This window comes from Antechinus flavipes, chromosome 2 (genome assembly GCF_016432865.1).
Source record: "Antechinus flavipes isolate AdamAnt ecotype Samford, QLD, Australia chromosome 2, AdamAnt_v2, whole genome shotgun sequence".
NCBI classification, from domain to species: domain Eukaryota; kingdom Metazoa; phylum Chordata; class Mammalia; order Dasyuromorphia; family Dasyuridae; genus Antechinus; species Antechinus flavipes.
This window is the reverse complement of record NC_067399.1, coordinates 566,813,101-566,834,015: the sequence shown is the minus strand read 5'-3', so window position 1 is coordinate 566,834,015 and position 20,915 is coordinate 566,813,101. Positions and strand designations below refer to the sequence as shown.

At 34.3% G+C, this 20,915-nt stretch overlaps 1 long non-coding RNA gene across 1 annotated transcript in view; it reads left to right on the top strand.

Annotated features, from left to right (window-relative positions):
• Positions 1-20,163, top strand: part of LOC127551372 (uncharacterized) — a 94,899-nt gene extending 74,736 nt beyond the window's left edge. Inside the window, exons 2-4 of the long non-coding RNA XR_007951069.1 lie at positions 12,420-12,532; positions 15,155-15,250; positions 19,901-20,163. This is a non-coding gene — a long non-coding RNA (uncharacterized LOC127551372). The remainder of the gene's footprint in view (positions 1-12,419; positions 12,533-15,154; positions 15,251-19,900) is intronic.
• The last annotated feature ends 752 nt before the right edge of the window (positions 20,164-20,915 follow it).

Here is a 20,915-nt window from a genome sequence, read left to right as displayed (position 1 = left end):
ATTTTTTAAATAATTTATTGTATATTGCCAGGTTTCTTTACAAAGTATATCATATTTCCTTTTCTTTCAACAATGAATGATTATATCTGTTTCTTTATGGTACCACTAGTAATGAATTATCTTGTTTTTAATTGTTTTTGTTAATTTAACAAGTGTGAAGTAGAACCTCAATGTTGTTCTAATTTAAATATCTTTGATTATTTGTGAGTTTGGACATCTGTTCAAGTGTTTAATAATATTTTAAAAATTATTTGTTCGTATCTTTTGATAATTTATCTGTTTTGGACTAAGATATTTTTTATTAGTTTTTAAGATATTTTGGATAATGAATTCTTTTTTTAAAATTTGACGTTAACCATATTTCCTCCATAACTTCAATTTTGTTTTTAATTCTATTTTGTTTATACTTTTGCATTTTAACATAATTAAGCACATCTGTCTTGTCCCTAATATATTTGCTTCGATTTTTAATAGAAAACAGATCATCTCTCCTCCCATGATATAAATACATTATTTCATTTTTTGTATTTAATTTTTTATGCCTACATCTATAAATATGTAATGCTTATGCCAAAAAAAAAAAAAAAAGATAACTGAGAAGATTTAAACAACTATGACCTACATATCTATTTTCTCATCTTTATGAAATCTTTTATGTATGGAAAAGATCTTTGATGAAAAAAAAATGAGAAAGGATAGGGAAGGATTTTGTAGATCATTTTCTTCAGCAGCTCACATCTCTTTTGTTACACAATTGATGTAGCAGTGTAGTGAATCTAAGTCTGCTGTGTCTCTTGTTTATTGACTTTAGAAAAACATTTGACTTATTAGAATAAAATGCAGCACTGAAAACAAAATGTTCTTCATGGATTTGTTAAAAATACACAAGATTACAAGATTCAAAGAAGGAGATGACTGCTGAGAACTTCATTCAATGACCTTCTGATTATTGACATAGAGGAATATTAAAATAAGGAGATAAGCTAACCTAAGGTTTTTGCCAGCATGTTGAGAGATATTCTATAAAGAATCTTTTTGTATTGATAATAAGATACTCTATGGACTCCTTTTCACAGATGATGATGTGCCAATTGAGCGCTGAAACACTAGAGATCTTCCTTAGGGAAATTCATAGCAAAGTGAAAGAGATCAGTATAACCATCCACATTAGAAAAACAAAGTAGATGAAAAACACATATAGTTAAGACTACATGCAGCTGGACAGGCAGCTATTGAATTTGTCCATCTGAACTGTCCAAATTATATTTATTGATGGACTGTGACCTCAGTCTAGAATTGAGTAGGAGGAAGAGATTGGATTAGATCATATTTGGGAAATTGCACAGTGATTTCAATAATCCCTCACTGCTTACTGTTACAATATCCCATCTCTTTCATAATACTATTTTCCCACTGAGGTTATATAGCTGTGAATCATAGAACACTATGATGTCAGAAAAATAAAAAGTATAAGAAACCAAAAAAACAATGGAGAGGCACATATTGGTTTTAAGTAGGTAATAGCATATTCCCAGTGATGATTTTTCAATAAAGAGTGGCATAAAAATACTTCATTGAAGAAAAGGTAGGAGGGTGGTCATACAGACAACAAGAAAGAAAGATTTCCCAGCACCCTATTGGATCCAAGCTATTTAAAGGGCCAAAGGAAGGCCTTTGGTGAATTGGATGAATTATTTATGTGAAATTTACAATAAGATATGGGGTTTGTGATCTAAATAGGTGGAGGGAATATCCATATTTATATTTTGAGAGGTCCATGATTTCCTCAAACCATGATGAAATGGAAAAATTTAGTTACCGCATGATTATCATAAGTGGAGGTTATTTCCATGCTTTGGGAGATTAGATAGAACTTAAATCCCCTTTGCAAATTGGTCTACAAATTTCTCTTTGTCTCTCTCCATCTCTGTGTTTCTCTGTGTTTGTCTCTCTCTCTCTCTCTTTCTCTCTCTCTCTTTCTCTAGGTGTCTTTGTCTCTGTCTCTCTCTTTGGATCTCTCTGTCTCTCTCTGTGTTTCTCTGTGTCTCTCTCTGTCTCTCTGTGTGTATGTGTGTCTCTCTCTGGCTCTGGCTCTCACTCTCTCTTTCCATCACACTCTCTCTCTGTCTCTCTTCCTCTCTCCTCTCCCCCCATTTCTCCTTTGTCTGTCTCTGTCTCTTTCTCTGTCTCTGTCTCTCTCTCTCTCTGTGGGTCTCTCTGTGTTTCTCTATCTCTGTCTCTCTCTCTCTGGCTCTGGCTCTCACTCTCTTTCTCTTTCCATCACACTCTCTCTCTGTCTCTCTTCCTCTCTCCTCTCCCCCCATTTCTCCTTTGTCTGTCTCTGTCTCTGTCTTTCTCACACTCACACATACTACATTATGCCATACATAGCCATGTATTAGGAACTTTTATTATGTTGTGCTTTCTTGTAGTTATATAGAATACAATCTATATTATTCTGGAAGTAAGGGTCCTTGAATCTGAGCCCATCATTCTCTATAGATTAGCTCAGCAATGTTATGCTCCCAAGAGTCTATGTTTTCCATTCCTTCTTCATAATGTTTCTTCTTAAGAGGTCTTCCATTTCCTGAGGCTTTATCTGCAAAAGAACCTTGCATCTGATTGGTTGAATGCTGCCATCAATGTTTCACTGACCTATCCACAAAAATATACATAAAAGGCTATAAAGCTAGTCTCTTATGATTAATCCTTCATAAGCCCCCTGATACTCCTTACTAGGATTTCATTTTCCTATATACTTTAGACTGAGTTTCTCTCTTAGTAAAAGGATGGAATAAAGCAGAAATGTGGAAACAAGAACTTCTGGGGAGCTATTTTTGGGATCATTCACTTTAACATTTTAAGAGACTGGTACCACTTTAATCCCCCATCCCCTCTGGCTAATTTCCCAATTCTCCATTAAAAAAATAATAATTTGTAACGCTGATCACTGTAAGTGGCTCAGTATGTTAGCCAATTTCCTTAATACTCTGGGAGCCATGTCATCAAAACCAACTGATTTGTATATATTCATATTTTCCAAACTCTCCCTTATCTGCCTTTTGTCAATAGCTATTTTAGTAGGGTTTTCATTACTTTCTAATTGCCCCAATTTCTTCTCTTTATTTGTTCTCATTAAAGACAGATTTAGAAAATGAGATCCCTATCTCAGCTATTTTCGATACTTCATTCATTTTCTCTCCCCTCCTTTAATAGCAGGGGGTGGAAGTTGGAGAGGGGGATACTTGGTTTTTCTAAGTTACTCATTCATTCATTCATTTCCCCATAAAGTGGGAGAATGCTCTTTTCATTCTCCTTAACCCATTTACCTAGAATCAGTCATGGGAGATCCCCACCCCCACACTTCGTTTCTTGCCAACCATATCTTTCTTGCAAGCTGTACTCGGACCCTTTCCTCCTGTCACTGCATCAGCTTGTTATTCAGTGGGCATATTCAGCCAGAGGGCTCTGGTCCAAATGCACCACAGATATTCTATTATACTTAAGACTCTGACTTCCAAAACAGCCTCCTCATTCACTCCCAACTTTGTGCTTTACTTTGGCACCGCAGTTGAGTGTGCATGGCAGAACATGAGCTCTTTTGGAAAGCTCCAGGAAAATCAATTCTATTTTACCATATTTGGACTAGCTTGTAAGAAGGAAAATACTTTCCAAACTTTGTATTGTTTTGTGCACTGGTAGCACTTTGAAAAACATTAAAGGCTACAGCAAGAAATGGCCTTAGAGATGATCTAATCCAGCCCCCTCCCTTTGTCGATAAAGAAATAGAGAGTTCGGGGTCACAGAGCTGATAAATGACATAAACAAGACTTGAAATCACAGTCTGATCCATGTGACCTGTCAAAAACAATGGCATGGTCAAACTTAGCCTTGGTCAAGTGTAATAGGTTGGGACACATTCTTGGGATGCTATGGGGAGTTTTGAATCTGGGTCATAACATCTTGATGTGTGTCATAACTCAGCCACTCCAACTATTTGGTCACTTAGACTGTGCCTACATAACAACCAAAATCTGTCAAAAATTGAGGGACAAAAAAGAAACATTTAGGCAACTTAACTGGAGTTTCTGAACATCTGGAAGTTTGGTGTCTTATGAACACAACTCCTGGATTTTTTACTGCATTTTTTCTGTATATCATGCAGATGTTTGGCGGTAGTGAAGACACAGTCTTGGTGGTTTGACTTGTAAATTGAACCTCATAGGACAAACGTGTTACCATAGTCAGAACTGGAAAGTGCTCCGTGAGTCTCAGAGGAAAGGTACTGGACAGACCCCAGATTGTATTATGAAGTGAGTCCTTGTTTCCAAGGATGTGAAAGCACCAAATACTGTGTGTTATATGGTTTCTAAAAAGAAATGTTAGGATCATAAAACTAAACATCCAAAACTTCTGGAAAGGCCACTGTTAATGCTCCTAGAATGGTTTTTTGGGGGAAGGACATGAAGTTTCCTTCATTAGATATTTTAAGAGGCTAGACATCTTTGTCTGGACTATAATGAGTTCAATCTATAGATTTTTTCTACTATCCCTACAATGTGGTGGCGATTTATATGAATACTATGCTTTTTAATAGAACAATTAGTTTTTTTTTTGTTTTTTTTTTTTTTTTAGATATTTTCATCATCAATACAAGGGTAGGTAGGTATAAGGCTACGTGAAGAGGTGGGAACAAAACACACACATATGCAAACTAATCATTCATTAGATATTTATTAAGAAATTTCTATGTATAGCATATTGGGTTCAAGTTGTTAGAAATACAAAAGCAAGAAAGAAATGATCCCTGCTCTCAAAGAACTTATATTTTAGTGGGTTTGAGATAAGGTGATATAAAAACAGATTGGTAATATGAGGAGGGAGGAAAAACAACTTGAAGATAAAGGAAGACATTAAAGAGGAGTTAACCATTGGACTAATATTTAGAGGAAGATAAAATTTCTAATAATGAGGATGGCATGCTTTCCAGTCATGGGGTAATTTGTGTAAATACACAAAGGCAATAGATGAGAGATAGGATTTCAAGAAAGAGTGCTTCAAATTGGCCAGAATACAAAAGGTATATGTAAAGGCAGCCAGGATAAGTTAGAGCCAGATTTTAGAGGACCTTTAATGTCAGTCTTACTTGAAGATCAGGTAATTAATGAGAAAAATGGCTTTGGAATAAGAATCAAGATTAAAGAATAGAAATTATGCAATTATGTATATTAGAAGAGAAAAAATATAATACCCACTATAGTAATCAAGCAATAAACATTTGTTGCCTTAGATCTCATTTGTATAACTTGCTTAGTTTTCTAATATGAGCTCATTTCTACCTTTGAGGTTTGGGTCCAATAACTTGGTGTTTCCTCTTGAATCTGACTCTAAAATTGTGGTGAGCTTTTTTTTCTCAAATTTGAAAAATTTGTTTTTTCAAACACAGCCAGGTGATGATAAAAGTTCAGATCTTTTATTATCTCCAATATAGCCCGGTTAGCTTAGAGGCCTATCTCTCTGCTTGGTTCCAAGAGCTCTCTCCGAATGTCGCCAAATCCAAAGGTCTGGTCCTTCAGCCTCTGCCTCTGCTTTCTTCAGCCTCCAGCCAGCTCCACTCTTCATGTCATTCCGGTGAAATCTCGACTTGTAGCTTCTTCACTCTGAAGAACTTCTTTGACTGGCCCATTGAAACTCTATGCTCCTTCAAGAGAGGGATTGTGGGTTTTCTCCCATAGTGCTCTCTGGCCCAAAGAGCTTCAAGGGAGGTGTGAACTCATTGAACTCCAATGAGTAAAGGTGTGAACACAAGCCTTATATTAATTAGTTCTACTTAGTACCTTGTTTCAGGTTCTGCCCAAAACATCTTCTTGTAAGATTAGATCAACTCTAATTAGTTAGCAGTTAGTAAGGATTCCAACATAAAATCTGATCTTTCCTTAGACCCCTGGGTATCAGGGGAGAGGTAGTAGCAATAGCCAATTCTTATCATTGACTCTTACTACCTGACTCACCTATCTCCATTTTAATTAATACATACATTTTTGCAAAAAAATCTGGAAAGACTTCAATGAACTGATGCAAAGTGAAATATACTATGTACAAAGTAACATGACTTAGCTGTTCTCAGGAGTATAATGATCCAAGACAACTCTGAAGTACTTAGAATGAAAAATGCTATTCATACCTAGAGAAAGAAGTGATAGTAACTGAATACAGATTGAAATATGCTTTTTAAAAAAAATTTCCTGAAGCAATTGGGGTTAAGTGACTTGCCCAGGGTCACACAGTTAGGAAGTTTAAGTGTCTGAGGTCAAATTTGAGCTCAGATCCTCCTGACTTCAGGGCTGGTGCTCTATCTACTATACTACCTAGCTGCCTCCAAAGTATTATTGAAACTTTATTTTTCTTGAGGCATTTTTTTTTGGGGGGGTTGTTGTTGTTGGGGATGGAGGTGTCTGTGTTTTCTTTCACAGCATGACTTTTATAGAAATGTTTTTCATGACTACACATGTATAACCTATATTTCTATATTGAATTGCTTGCCTTTGTAATGCAGGGTTGCAGGTGGTGGTGGGAAGGGTGGGAAGGGAGAAATTGGAACTCAAAATTTAAAAAAAATGTAAAAAATTGTTTTATATATATGTCCTTGCTTAACTGTAACCTGCTAGGAGAAGTAGGGGGAGATGAAAGGGGCAAAAAAGAATAAAATAAAAATGCCCAGCAAAAAAAAAAAAAAAAAAAAGAATAACTTCCAAGGAAGCAAAGGAAAGGTAGACAATGATGAATACAGTCTCTTCTATTATTATATATGCTTTTGTGAAATGGAAATTTTATTGTTACATATTTTGAATCCTTCCTGATGCTCTGCTGGGCACATGTCAGTGTTTTTATTTTTCTTTTCTGTCTTTCTTTTTATCTTTTGTTTGTTTTTTCTTATTTTGTATTTAGTTTAAATAAATACAAAAAAGAAAAAATGTAACCAGGGAAAATAAAATCCTAAATTAAAAAAAAATAATAAAATTGTAAACATGCTGAAAAAAATTGGTTATCTTTTCCACCAGTTTTCATGAGCTTTTTGTTTCATTTACAATATGAATGTTTCATTTACAGTATCAATGTGGTCCAGTTCTTTTAGCAGAGGTTCTACTTATCAGTCACTGGATAAAAGTTGTGCATTCCAAGTAGAGACCATTGAATTAATGTTTATAGATAGTCTAAGAACCATATGACTTCTGTTTCTCTTCTGCCAGTTCAACTCTTGTTACTGTGGAAAGTGGAAAAGGAGAGAATGGTGGGCAATTCTGAAATTATATCAGTTTCATAATTCTGGGATAGTAGCCAGAAACAATAGATTCATGTCTAATCCTTTTGCTTTAACATCAAATTATTACATAGAGATAGGGAAAGAGTCTGGACACCTCATTTAATTGGCTTGGGGAACTCCTAAATGAGGAAACTCCCTTTACAATAGCTGGAGCCACCTACTCCTTAGTTTAGAGTCTTAGAAAGATATACAACACACTGAGATGTTAAGTGACTTGTCATGTGACATAGCCACTATATGTCAGAAGTGAAATCTAAACCCAAGTTCCCCTAGTGTCTGGATATGCTCCTGGGAGGACTTTGGTACCAGCCAGAGTCCTGATCTTGGGTGAGGAGTGAAGAGGTAGGAATCAGGAGGATGTTCCACCAGGAGTCTGTTTATTCAAAGAACTCCTCAGCCTTAGATACCCTATGCTTACCTACATAATACAGTTATATTACTATAGGATACTGGGAGACCACATAAACAGCTTGTTATTGTGTGCAGATGCTTCCTTGCACTCAGCATAACTCAGCTTCAAGTGCAGCACAGGTTATCCCACTCCCTAACTTCTCAGGAAGGTTGAGTAGCCCTTGGGGTGATGGGGAGTCAAACCAGACGAGCAGCAGGGATCCTTACTGGATGAAAGGGTCTTATACCTTATCTAGGGTTCCCCACTATCTGTGGCCCTCAACACTACTCCACTATGCCATATTACTCCTCAAGATAGGAGACCAAGTATTTTGACAGATGAGGACACTAATGAATACATTGATAGGTTACAGCTAGTCAAAGGGCACTTAACTAATAAGAGATGCAGTCAAACCTGGGTCTCAGTACTCCAAATTGCTTGTTATTCCTTCTTTTCAGTAGAAAACTCAACTTTTCTAAGTCTCTGAGTTTTAAATGGTACATTCAGTTGTAGTGCCTGTAGTGAAAACAGCACCATTTGCACGGCACTTAGCTCTTGGCATTTTCCAGTCTCTTCTATTTACTCACAAAATTGAATGCACAAGGCATATTTCACATGTTATTTATTCTCTTTAGTAAATAGGTCCCTCAAAATCAGAATGCTCACATAAACTGAAATCTCTCATCTTTTTCTTGGAGTTGAGTGCTATTTTTGCCTTTCCTTTAAACCGCTTAAAGGTAGGGAGGAAATTGTTTTATCATTGGCTCATTTACCCCATTCTCAATTTTTTTTCTACTTTATGCTGTGGAGTCAAATTCTACTATTTGGTGCAAACAGAATTCAGCTTGTTAGATTCCAGAAATGACTTGTGCAGTTTGACCCCACCAAGCTGTGTTCACATAACATGGTAGGGTGCAAGAAGAACATCTCAAATTCAAGTGGGGATATCTTTCTTTGTGGATAATTAGTTTATTTAACTACTTCTCAAAATCAATTTAGAGAAAATCATCATTATATGTCTGAATCACTAGAAACTCAAGTTTAGGTGGCCATATACTAATTAATCAGTTATTATTTCCATGTTCTTTTGAGTGAATACAATAACTTGGGAAGTGGAACAACCTTTTTTTCTGATTTTAGGAGATTATACCTCTTTACTCCCTCTCAACTTGAAAAGCCCCTAATCTTCCTTCCAACTAGAAAATATATAACTTAATTTCATATCCTGGTTGTTTTCTTTAATTAATTGGTCTTATTTGATTCTTTTCAATGTATAAAAATCTGTCTCTCCCTATATTTCAGATTTAGTGCCAAAGCTGAAGGTCCTAGAACTGATTTGTTATGCAATTGGCAAGCATTGCTTAACACCAATATAGTTGGAAGCTTAAACCTTTTTTCCCTCAGGCATTTCAGATTTTACTAACCAAAGATGAAAATACTCCTTAAAAAAATCTTATTGATCAAATTAGAGAAATACTAATTGTTTATGGATAGGTAGAGCAAATAAATAAAATGATAATATTACCTAAATAAATTTACTTATTCAGTTCATATCAATCAACCAAAGATTATTCCATAAAACTAGAAAAAAATAACAAAACTCATCAGGAAGAATAAAAGGGCAAAAATATCAATGGAATCAAAGGATAAAAGTAGGTGTAAAAGAAGTCAGCCTAAAAGTACCAAATTTCAAATTACTTTACAAAATGATAATCATGAAAATAATCTGGTGGTGGCTAAAAAATAGGGTGAAATGATTAATTGAATATATTAGTAAAAGATCATAGTAATCTAGTGCTTACTAAACTCAAAGAATCAAGCTTTGGGTCTAAGAACTTATTTGAGAAAAAAATGCTGAGAAAACTTAGAAGTTTGGAAGAAATTAGGCATAGATGACATCTCAAGCTGTCAAGAAAGTCAAAATGAATAAATTATTTAGAGATTAAGGATAATTACAAGTAAAATAGGCAGTATAAAAATTATAACTTTCAGATCTATGGATAAGGAAAAAATTATGACCACACAAGAGATAGGACACAAAATCAATAATTGTGATTACATGAAATTAAAAAAGTTTTTGCACAAATAAAACTAGTGCAGTCAAAATTAAAAGGAAAAGAAAATTGGGGGAAAATTTAAGCAAGATTCTATGATAAAAGGTCCTATTTCTCAAAGGTATAGGGAAATGACTCAAATTTATAAAAATATGAGTCATTTCCCGATTAATAAAGAGGCAGTTTTCAAAAAAGATGGTCTTCTGTGAAAGACTTAGTTACTCAGATCAAGATAATGATCCAAGACAGTTCCAAAGGAACCATGTTGAAAAATGCTATTCACCTCTAGAGAGAATACTGATGGATTCTGAATATAGATAGAAGAAAACTTTTTCATTTTATTTTCTTGCTTGCAAAGTGGAAACCTCTCAGAGGCTTTCCTATCTTGCCATTTCCTTTTCTGTATGGCTAGTCAGGAGAAAATCCCAGGGAATTAACTTGAATAGCTTTGCAGATCCAGACTGAAGTGAATTGCTTTTCATTGAAAAAATATAATATTGCCCCGTTGCATAGACAAATGCAGACTTGGGAAACTACTATATGTACATCAAATAAACAACTTTATGTAAATTACACCAGCAACTTCCATTTTTTTTTTTTTTTGAGAGGCAAGTGGGGTTAAATGATTTGGCCAGGGTTATATAGCTATTAAGTATTAAGTTGCTGAGATTGGATTTGAACTCAGGTCCCCCTGATTCTAGGACTACATCTCTATCCTTTGAACCATCTAGTTTTTTCAGCAACTCCCATTTGGAAATATAATAACTAATTTCAAAAGAAAAGATTGGATAATGCCTCTATATGATTAGAGATGATAGCCATGTGTGGGCAATTGATTGATAATGAAGAAGCTAGCACTTAAAACTAGTGACCTGGATAAATTCTGTTCACTTTCTTTTTTTGCCCCCAAGGGGTAAAGATTTTCTTAAACTGCTAAAAGTAGATGAAATGCATAAAGATTTTTTTTTAGCAAGGATAGGGGGCTGTAGCAATTAACAAATTCCCTAGCAGAGATGCCTTTCAGGCATGGCAAGTGAGGAATTAGGAGGCTAACCATAAAAGGAGTTAGCATGCTAATAGCTATAAGCTATTGTGAGTTTAGGCCTAATACCTAAAAATCTTAAAAAGGAGCAGGGGGGAAATTACTCCACTGACTAACTGGCTAACCCTAAAAGGGATTTAGCACCCTAAAAAGAGCAAAAGGATTACAGTAGAGGAGGTCTTTTATAGGGGAAATATTATCTCTGAAATTTGATGTCATAACTTGGCTTTCTGATTAGATCCTCTAACTATGGAGATTTTTTTTTTTTTTGTCAATGCAAAGAATTTAGCTAAGAATTTTATCAGAGACCTCCACTTGGTGTGAGATTGTAATAAAAGTCCACTTAAATAAAAGGCCTCATCAAATTCAAACAGTCCACTTATAATCCCATCAGTGCTCCTCTCTGATTGCCTCAGGGAGTAGCTAGGCTTTTAGATTGTTTATAAGTAATTCAGGCTCTCTAGGTCATAACCCATCTAACCACGCAGGACCTCATTATTTACCCCCTCAAACTATGGGACCCAAAATCATTTAGGGTGTGGGACAGAGATATTTCTTCTGAAATTACTTCCTGCTGAGATTGAGTATAGCATTGTCCCTATCTTAAGGGTCCCACTTGAAGGGGTAATGATCTCTAGGATTCAGAAGCTGATCAATGCAGCATCCAGTGGGTGCTTTGTCTCAGGCCAGTGTGGGCCATCAATCACAGATCAGCTGGAACCTATTAAAAAACACATATAAAGAGAAGAGAGGAATAGAAGGGGGAAAAGGTAAGTGACAGTAGTGTTAAAGGGTATCCAATTCTGTTTATTTTCAAAACATCTTCTGGATTTTACAAAGATTTCTTGGGTAGTATTAATTTCATCCTTTTACAATTTCATATGGCCCAGAAATAAGTAAACACATTAGAACTGACTCTAATATGAACAAGAATTTTATTCCAACCAGCTTCTTTTTCCTTATTTTACATTTTTATGCCTTCTCAACCTTAAGATTTCTTTATTAAATCTAAAGGCAATTTTTTTCTTCCTTAAGATGATAGCATTTCCTATTCTCTCTCTCTCTCTGTGTGTGTGTGTGTGTGTGTGTGTGTGTGTGTGTGTGTGTGTGTGTATGTGTGTGTTTGTCTGTTGGTCTCTCACATTTTTGGAAGAATAAACTGACTACAAGATTTCTCTTCTATGACTCTTCATTTGACCCATTATTATTGCTCCCTATCTCAAAAATCTAGGCATTGATCATATCATCACATATTCCAACACTTATGATTCAGGCTAACTAAGCAGTGATCCTTGGAAAGAAAAAATTCTGCCCAACAAATGGAGTTCCCAAAGAAGCTCTAACCTTCAGGAAACTTTTTTTTTTTTTTAATCATACTGTCACAGAGAAAAGAGAACTAGTTCGAACAAAAGAGACCTAGTTGGTTGATCAAATGCAAAGGACAAAATATCTGGTTCTATATGTTTCCATACAGTGACTTTGTATCTTCCTTAAGACTTCCTGTACTTCCCTGAATTTAATTTTCTTTTTCAAATTTGAGGATAGATACACACTTAATAACCGTGAGCTCAATTAGTAGTTTTTATCCCTCTCTTCTTTCTCCTCCAGGACCATCCCCAGTGGTGCTGACCTATGTTTTGCCACTAGACTCTGAATGACTGGAGGAGAGAATGAAGCTGATGACTTTGCACGGCCCTGTCTCCCTTAAATCTATTTTACATGTAAGTCAAGACATCTCCCCTGATGTCATTAGTCCTCTTGGAGAATGAAAGACAATAACAAGAAAAAAGAGGTGATAGACTTAGTGCAGACATCTGATTGTTTTAGACTATTGAAGCTCAGAACTCCCAACATCGATCAATAAACTAGACTCATTTTCCCTAGCAGGTCAGATTGTTAGGTAAGTGTCACTCTAATTGACTTCATTCACTTAGTTTCAAACAATGAAGAAGCAAAATGTCTAAATACAATATTAAATCTTGCTAGTGAGAATTCTGCTGTATCCTAACACAGATCAAATACTGAGTATTTTTTTCAGTCCTGGGTATCACATTTTAAAAGAGGTAAAGCCAGACTGTTATGGTCTAGAAAAAGGTGATGATAATGAGGAAGTAATTGAAGGTCAAGACTGGTTGAAGGAACAAATGATAACTGGTTTGGAGAAAGGAAGACTCAGGAAGATACTCATGTCTGGTTTTAAGTTGTGTGGAAGAAAAATCAATTTATTCTATTTGGTACAGAACTTTATCATTTTATCACATGGATTGGTTTAAAATTGCAGAGTCAAGTTAAGTCAATAAGTTTTATTAAGCACCTACTATGTACCAGACAATGTGTTAAGCATCAGGGATTTAAAGAACGGCAAAACAATACAAAACAAACAAACAAAAAACCCTCTGCTTACAATGCATGGATTAGATTGTGCACTGTATTTTGATTCAATATAAGGAAAAACATCTAACTGATAATTAGAACTTTCTAAAGTGGAATGATTCTTCAGTTGAGGAAGTCTTCAGGAGGAGTCTAGATGGCCACTTCCTGGGGATGGTTTTTAAGTACTGCAGTATGAGTAAGTAACTTGTGAAATCGCTTTCAAATTTTTGAAACAGTAAGGCAATAAGCATTTTAAGTGCTTATATTGTAGCAGGCATTATGCTAAGACAAAGGGTTACAAAAACAAGAAAAAAGCAAAATATTGTCTATGTCTTCAAGGAATTTATATTCTAATGAGGGAAACAAAATATTTATATCTATGTAGAATATACACATAGAACATGTAAAAGTAGTGACAGGGAAAGGCCTTGGAGGTATGTGCTTGAGGAACACAGTAAAAGGAGAGTGACAGGGGACCTCATATTTTTTCATTTTGACAGTATATATTTGTGTGTATATTTATGGAGAGCTTTTGGCAAAATGTCTTAAAATATGTATATTATATAATATCTATATCTATAGATAGAAATATATAAAATAAAGTATATATAATGCATAAATATACATTTTATGCAAATATATAAATTATATTAACATATAAAATATGTAAATTATGTAGATATAAATAAGAGAGAGAAAGAGAGAGAGAGAGAGAGAGGGAGCTTGGGTAGGGAATGGTGGGGAGCACATGGAAAATCCCAAGTATATCTCAGCTCCTGTACAGAGTGTCTCTGGGCCCCAGAAGTTATTTGCAGATTCTGGATTGATTTCCTATAGGCCTCTGAGGAGATGTAATGGCGCTATGACTAGAGATGTTGTTAAGCTGTGCCAGGCTCTTTTTCCTCCTTTGCTCACCCAGAGTAACAGAAATCTATATGAGATAGAGGAAAAAAGCCTCTTTCAAGTTTACAGGGCCAGGGGGACACATGAAGTCACCCAGAGAAAGAAATACCTCTGCATTGCCCAGATTTCAGCATCTTTTCCCTGCTTTCTGGACCCTTCCTAATGTGGAAGGAGCCCAGCCAGGGAGGCTCCTGGGCCATCCAAAGAGGCTATGTGTAGCCAGGCTGACCTTGGGATGGCCCCCACTCCCTGCTGAATTCATCACCCTTCTGATGATTATCCCAATGCCTTCCATGGCTCACACCCAACCCTGAGCCCAGATGGAAAACCTATCTATTCCTCTACATCTTGGTCTATTAAGTTTCAGAAAATGTGTGGTGTGTCCCTTGGCTGTGACAAGGGGAGATGATGGACGGCCAAAGACTCATTTTCAAAATTACAAATTTGGCCAATTTTCATAATGCTGAAAAAGGAGACAGTCTGAAGTGTTTAAAATAAACTTCCTTCTCTTGGTGAAGTACCCTACAATGGCCTGGAAAAGGAGACTAGAGTTGGATCAGGCCATACCAGCAAAAGCTTAATAGGAGCTCATACTCTTCTAGCATTATTCTTTTACGAAATATTTTACATAAAGTATCTCATTTAAAATTCACAGCTACATTATAGAGGAAGTAGTGTACATATTACCACCCCCATTTTATTTGAGGAAATTAAAGCTCCGAAAAGTGATTATTTGATTAGAACTCACATTTAGGAAGTGAAGGATTACACAGGTCCAATTTCCTGCCTAACTCCAAGTCCAGGGAATTTGTTCTTCACATCACAGAGATTCACCAAGAGGCACAAAGCAGGACACTATTATGACTTTAATGTTAATAAATTAAATATTTTATTTATATATTTTGTTTATTGCATCCTTTAATTATTTAATAAATAAAATATATTATTTTACTAAAATACTTTGCAAGTACTCTATTCCTTTCTCAAGCTTTTCATTAAATTAATTGCAAATAATAAGCAAAAATTGATCTTAAATGGAAACTTTCTTATCACTCTATTTGTCTTAGGATGAAATTAAACAAAGGTGTGTCGATATTCCATTCCACCTAAAGAGATTTGGTTCAGGAGTTCTCAGTGATATAAAAGGAGTTTATCCTAAAAAGGTAATGCCATAGTATGGGTTTTCAGGATAATATTCATGTGAGTGTTTAAATGTACTTGGGAGTTATGAACTTACATTTTAAAAATTATATTTTGACAACTGAATTTCAACATAATTGGTTTTCTTTCCTTTTATACTCCTATGTCTTTAATTTTATGCTTTTAAAACATTTTGAAAAGGAATTCAGATAACCATCCATTTACATTTTAATCTTAAAAAATTAATTAATTTGATTTTTTAAAAATGTAGATGCATTTTTAAAACCATGTTAATTTACCAATAGACTATAAACCTCTTTGAGGGCAGAGGTTTTTTTAAATTTTATTTTTTTCTTTGTTATTGCAATCCTGAACACAATGCATTGCACATAATAGATGCTTTCTAAATATATCTTGAATTAAATTGAATATTGACACATGGGTATATTTTTCATATGAATTTCCATTTTTTTTAACCTCTTCTCACTTTCAATGACTCCACAGGCAAAATTAAGTTTTTTTTTTTTTTTTCTGTGTTCTATATCATGAGAGGACTTATAGTAGGTAATCTCCTTAAGAAGTTACTTGATTTTATTTTCCTTGGTTGCCTTTATTCCAGAGTCTACTCTAACTATATGTATTGTTTACATCTAAGATGGAGACATATTTCTCTTGACCCTTAATTCTTTCCCATTCTATATCTTAGACGTCAAGAACTATTAAAGGAATATAGTATTCTATATTTTCATTTTTAATAGTAGCAGGAATTAACTATGGATTATGGGATTATGGTAGAAGGAAGTCTTCTAAGTCTTAGGTAATCTTCATCCCTTCTTTTCCATCACCTCAATCTTCATAGTCTAATGTGATACCTCTAATATCTTTAACATTAGTCAGCCATCTTTTAAGATGTATGGCATTGATTGTAAGAGAGAGAATGAGACCAAAGGCTGAGAGAGAAGAAGAAAGAGGAGAGGAAGAGGATGATAGAATAAATTCATGTGCAGTGCTGGAAAAATAAGTTAGAGTTATTGATCCAGTCTAAACAGTACTGGATGAGTAATGTCATTTTCTCTACCTTATGAGGAAGTCACTTCAAACTCTTGGAACTTGAATTTCCCCTTGTGAAAAATGAAATGGTTGGACTAGCTGATCTCTAAAATTTCTTCTACTTCTGCCATCATATAATTCTATTATCACTGAAATTTCTTGAAGTACAGGCAATCTTCCCTATAAATACAGTGATATGTAATGGAAATTGTTTGCTTTCAGGGTATTGATTGTAATTGCTACCATATTGGGATAAGGAGGGCTATCATATGGGAATATGGAGGGCTTAGGCCAGAATTTCCTCCTTCATTTTCACCTGTGAGTAATCTAGTATTTTTACATTAGGCTATGTTACTAAATTAGCTGTCAGGAAAGAGAATAGCTTTACTCCATCATTCCTCAAGTTGGGGTATGCTCTGGTTTTAAATTGCCCCATAGTTGATGTGTTGAGCCCACATTTGTATCCAAAGAGTTTTCACTGTGAATTACTTATTAATGAAGTAATAAGAAGAGAGCATGAAGTGATTTTTAAAGCTTGGATAGTTTCTTCCCAGAAGTCTTTGGGGAGCAGAATAGCTTTTTCCCAGAAGAGGGGTCAGCATTAATAAGAAAATAGGAAGAAAGAATAGTCTGAAGAGGCTATTTTATTATGCTCTTGAATAAGGTGGAATGTGATAATCTGAATGATGTCCTAAGAGCTCAGTTTTCTGATCTCTAAAATGGGAATAAAAACTCTTTTTTTTCCCTCTCTGCTTCACAAGCATATTATAAGGCTAAATGGTATAATCACTGATATAAACTGTTTTGACCCATTAGAAAAGAAGGTTTTATATGAAAAGCAAACTTTCATTAGCATCATTATTGTTTTTCACCTCAAATTTCTGTCATTCTGTCATCATATAGTGCTACCATATAATTATGGCATAAAGACATCATAATTTGGGTTTAACATGGTAAATCACATGGGCATTTACTTTGGATTTAAGTACAATGATTATTACACAACAATTTACTGAAATATATCATTAATTAGAGTGCATTGCTTGGCATTCATCACCTTCTCCATTCAGTCACCAAGCAGTTGATAGAGGTGGTCATTACTTTATACCTCTGTTTCATTCATTAAAATGGTACCCTATTTTTCCCATGTCCAGAGGAATGTGGTAGACAATTAATGAGGAAAATAAGCATAATTTATTCAAATTAAAAAGGAAGGGTTATAATTTGACAATATGCTCATAACAGGTCTTAGAACTCATCTGAAGAAAAAAACAATTTAGAGATCATAAAATCTAATGGTATTATCCAGTGCCTACTTTCTTAATATAGTAGGGGTTCAGGTGTTCATTTCTGAGTTCTTGTAAGAATTACTTTGTCACTGGTTGGAAGTGTGACTGTGGGCAACATTCAAAACTTCTCTGAATTTCAGTCTTTACATTTGTAAAATAAGTTTGATCATACCTAGTAACTACCAGATATGAGACACAAATGAGATGAAAATAAAAGTTATTGGAAAATTATTTTCTTATTAATGTGGACACAGAGGAAGTAAGATGACTTAACTAAAGATGATAAAGCTACTGTGGTCTAGTGAAGCTCCTTTTGCCAATTAGTGCTTTTGTTTTTCAAAATTAAATATGGCAAGATCTCAAGCAATTCTTGAACAAATTTATTATGTTGACCTTCTTTCCTTATCTCAGAACAAAGGCTTGCCCTTACTTTTGTTTATATTTATTCAGACTATGACACTGCAATACTATTTAACTTGGCTTTGGTTCTACCCACTCTCAAAGCATTGATAAAATCTATCCCTGTTCCCTTTGGGCCCTCCTGTATCATTGTCTCTGATCAGGGTCACCATTTTACTATGAAGCAAGTCTGGCATTGAGCACATTGCCTTTATATGCACTCCATTTTCAATCTTCTCTATTATCTTCAGGTAACTGGTATCACTGTCTACTTTTAAAACAGCAGATTTATCATTACACGCCTGATTATTTGGATTGGGTCTCAAAGAGTCAATCTTTGATAAATCTACACTAACCCAAGAAGAGGTGGTATAGACTCACTGGTCTAGCAGCTTTTTGTAGTCAATTTTTAGGAAACTCATTGGTGAGGATGCACTCCTTTAGACATATCCCTAGGTAAATCTCATTAGCCTTTCCTTATTTCATCTTTTATGTGGATTCAACTGGGCTTTGAGCTTTCATACTCTTAGAAATCTCTAAACAATCCAAGGAAATGGATTAGATTCTCTCCTAATTGGTAATTTTACTTTCTCCCAAGATAGTTCAGATAACTGCTCCCTCAAAAAGTTTAGGGGACTAAGTGGAATGACTGAAAAGAGAGAATGACCTTAGTCTAGCTTTTTAAAAGTATTACGTGACTGCTTTTAGATTGCCTCATGTTTGATAAGTTGAATTTACAGCTATACCCATAAAGTTTTAGGTATGTGTTGTTTACTAAATAAAGTAATAGTTTAATTATGTAAGGAAAGTGAAACTATCCTTATAATCATCATAACCAGGAATTCACCTGCAAAAAGGGGAATTTTTCAGTAGATTTAGTGACAATGTTAAATTCTTTGATAACACTAAGGTAAAGTCTTTATTCAACTTCAATAGAAGAAGGGACACTCCTTACAAGAAGTGTTGAAATCTTCAAGAATTGTTATAATTTCCCTAATGGGAGTCTAAAGAAAGAGGAGGATTTTCCTAATTCAGTGTAATCACTGAAATGGTATACATTTGAAATAAATCCTTGTATCAATTAAATCCTGGGACATGTTCCATACAAAAAGTTCAAGAATAATTAGTGACTTTGCTACTGATGGCTTAGATCTGTGGTTGATGACAATATTGGAAGTAACTACTTATTGTGTGAACCTTTTGTTCTTAATTTTGCTCCTGATTATTACAGTTCTTTTTTACCTTAGGATATACACTTTGAATTGCCTCTGATATTATCCTTATAGTAAAAATTGTTATTTTTAGAAGATTAGATAAATTTTTTTATATTAAGCTCAGTTTTTTTGATTTGTAAAATAGGGATGAAAATCTTTTCTCTCTACTTTACAGACATGTTATGAGGGTAAATATAATGATTGATATAAATTGTTTTGATTCACTGGAAAAAAAAAAGCTTTATATAATAGCAAAGCACTATTAATGCTCTAATAACATTTCTTTGAGATCGAGACCTTGTCACCAAGTGGGTGCTATGTTATTAACAACGTTTTTATTTTTAATTAATTTGTTTTTAATATATTGGGCAGGTATTGTATTAATTTCAGAATTGTCATTTTGAATTTTTATTGCCCAGACATAAAGGTTCAATTTATGGCAATTTAGAGTCAAAAGTTTTTATGTGATTGCCAATTTTCCATAGGCACAAGTTTCTGATAGTATGATTAGTTGCTGTGCTGAATGTGGAGATGGAGAGGAATAACATGTTATCTAAATTATATCCTTTTATAGTTCATCTTTAGTAAAGTTATTTTCATTTTATTTTATACTTCATGAGAGCCTTATTGTATTTTTAAAAAGAATTAAAATATTGTATTGATATATTTGTTTTTATATTACCTAAGTTTCCCCATGTCTTCTTTCTCTCTCTTTTCCCAGACAGTTATCCATTTTCATGAAGAAATGAACAAACAAAAACAAAGAAAAATCAACAAAACTGTTGGGGGAAAACAGTGTTGAAAAAAATCTTTTCACTTACAGTCTCCAGTTACAAAAAAAAAAAAAAGTGTGGGAATTGTCTTTTCATTTCTCTTCTTTGGGTGTTGCTTGTTTTATATAATTTCAGTTTTTATTATGTTGTTTTTTCCATTCATATTGTTCAAGACATTGTATTGTGGTTTTCCTGATTCTGCTTATTTTTTTTTTTACCAATTCATGTAAATTTTTCCTTGCTTCACTATATTTATTATACTTAAAACTTCTTATAGATAGCTCAGTGGTACATTCTAGGCCTGGAGTCAGGAAAGCCTGAGTTTAAATCCAGTCTCAAACAATTACTAGCTGTATTTCTCAGACAAGTCATGTTACCTTTGTAGCTTAATTTCCTCATCTGGAGAATGGGAATAATAATAATACTTAGTTCTCAGGATGCTTGTAAGGATCAAATGAGATAATAATTGTATTATTATTGCCTGCCATGTAGTATGCACAATATATATATTAACTATTATTAGCTATTATAGCACAATAATATTCAAATTCATTCTTGTACTAAAATTTATTTATCTCTTCTGACCATCCCTTCTATTGAACACCATCTACTATGTTTCTAGTTCTTTGCTACTATGAACTTGACTATTTAAAATATTATATATATATATATGTATATATATATACAGATCAAAGAGCATGGTATGGTAGTATTTGGTCAATTTTTTTTAGCTCCACGTTGCTTTCTGGAATAGTTGTAGTAATTCATATCTTCACCTGTATCTATCTTTCCACAATTCCCATTAGCCTTTTGTTATGTCCTAATGAATTCTAATCCCAAGCCAGAATCACTGGACTGGCCTAAATTCGATCTGATCCAGGAAATAGGAATTTTGTGATTATTCATCTTCCTTTTCTTCAGTAACTGAATTTGAGCTACTCATTTGATAAGCTATAAGAATTT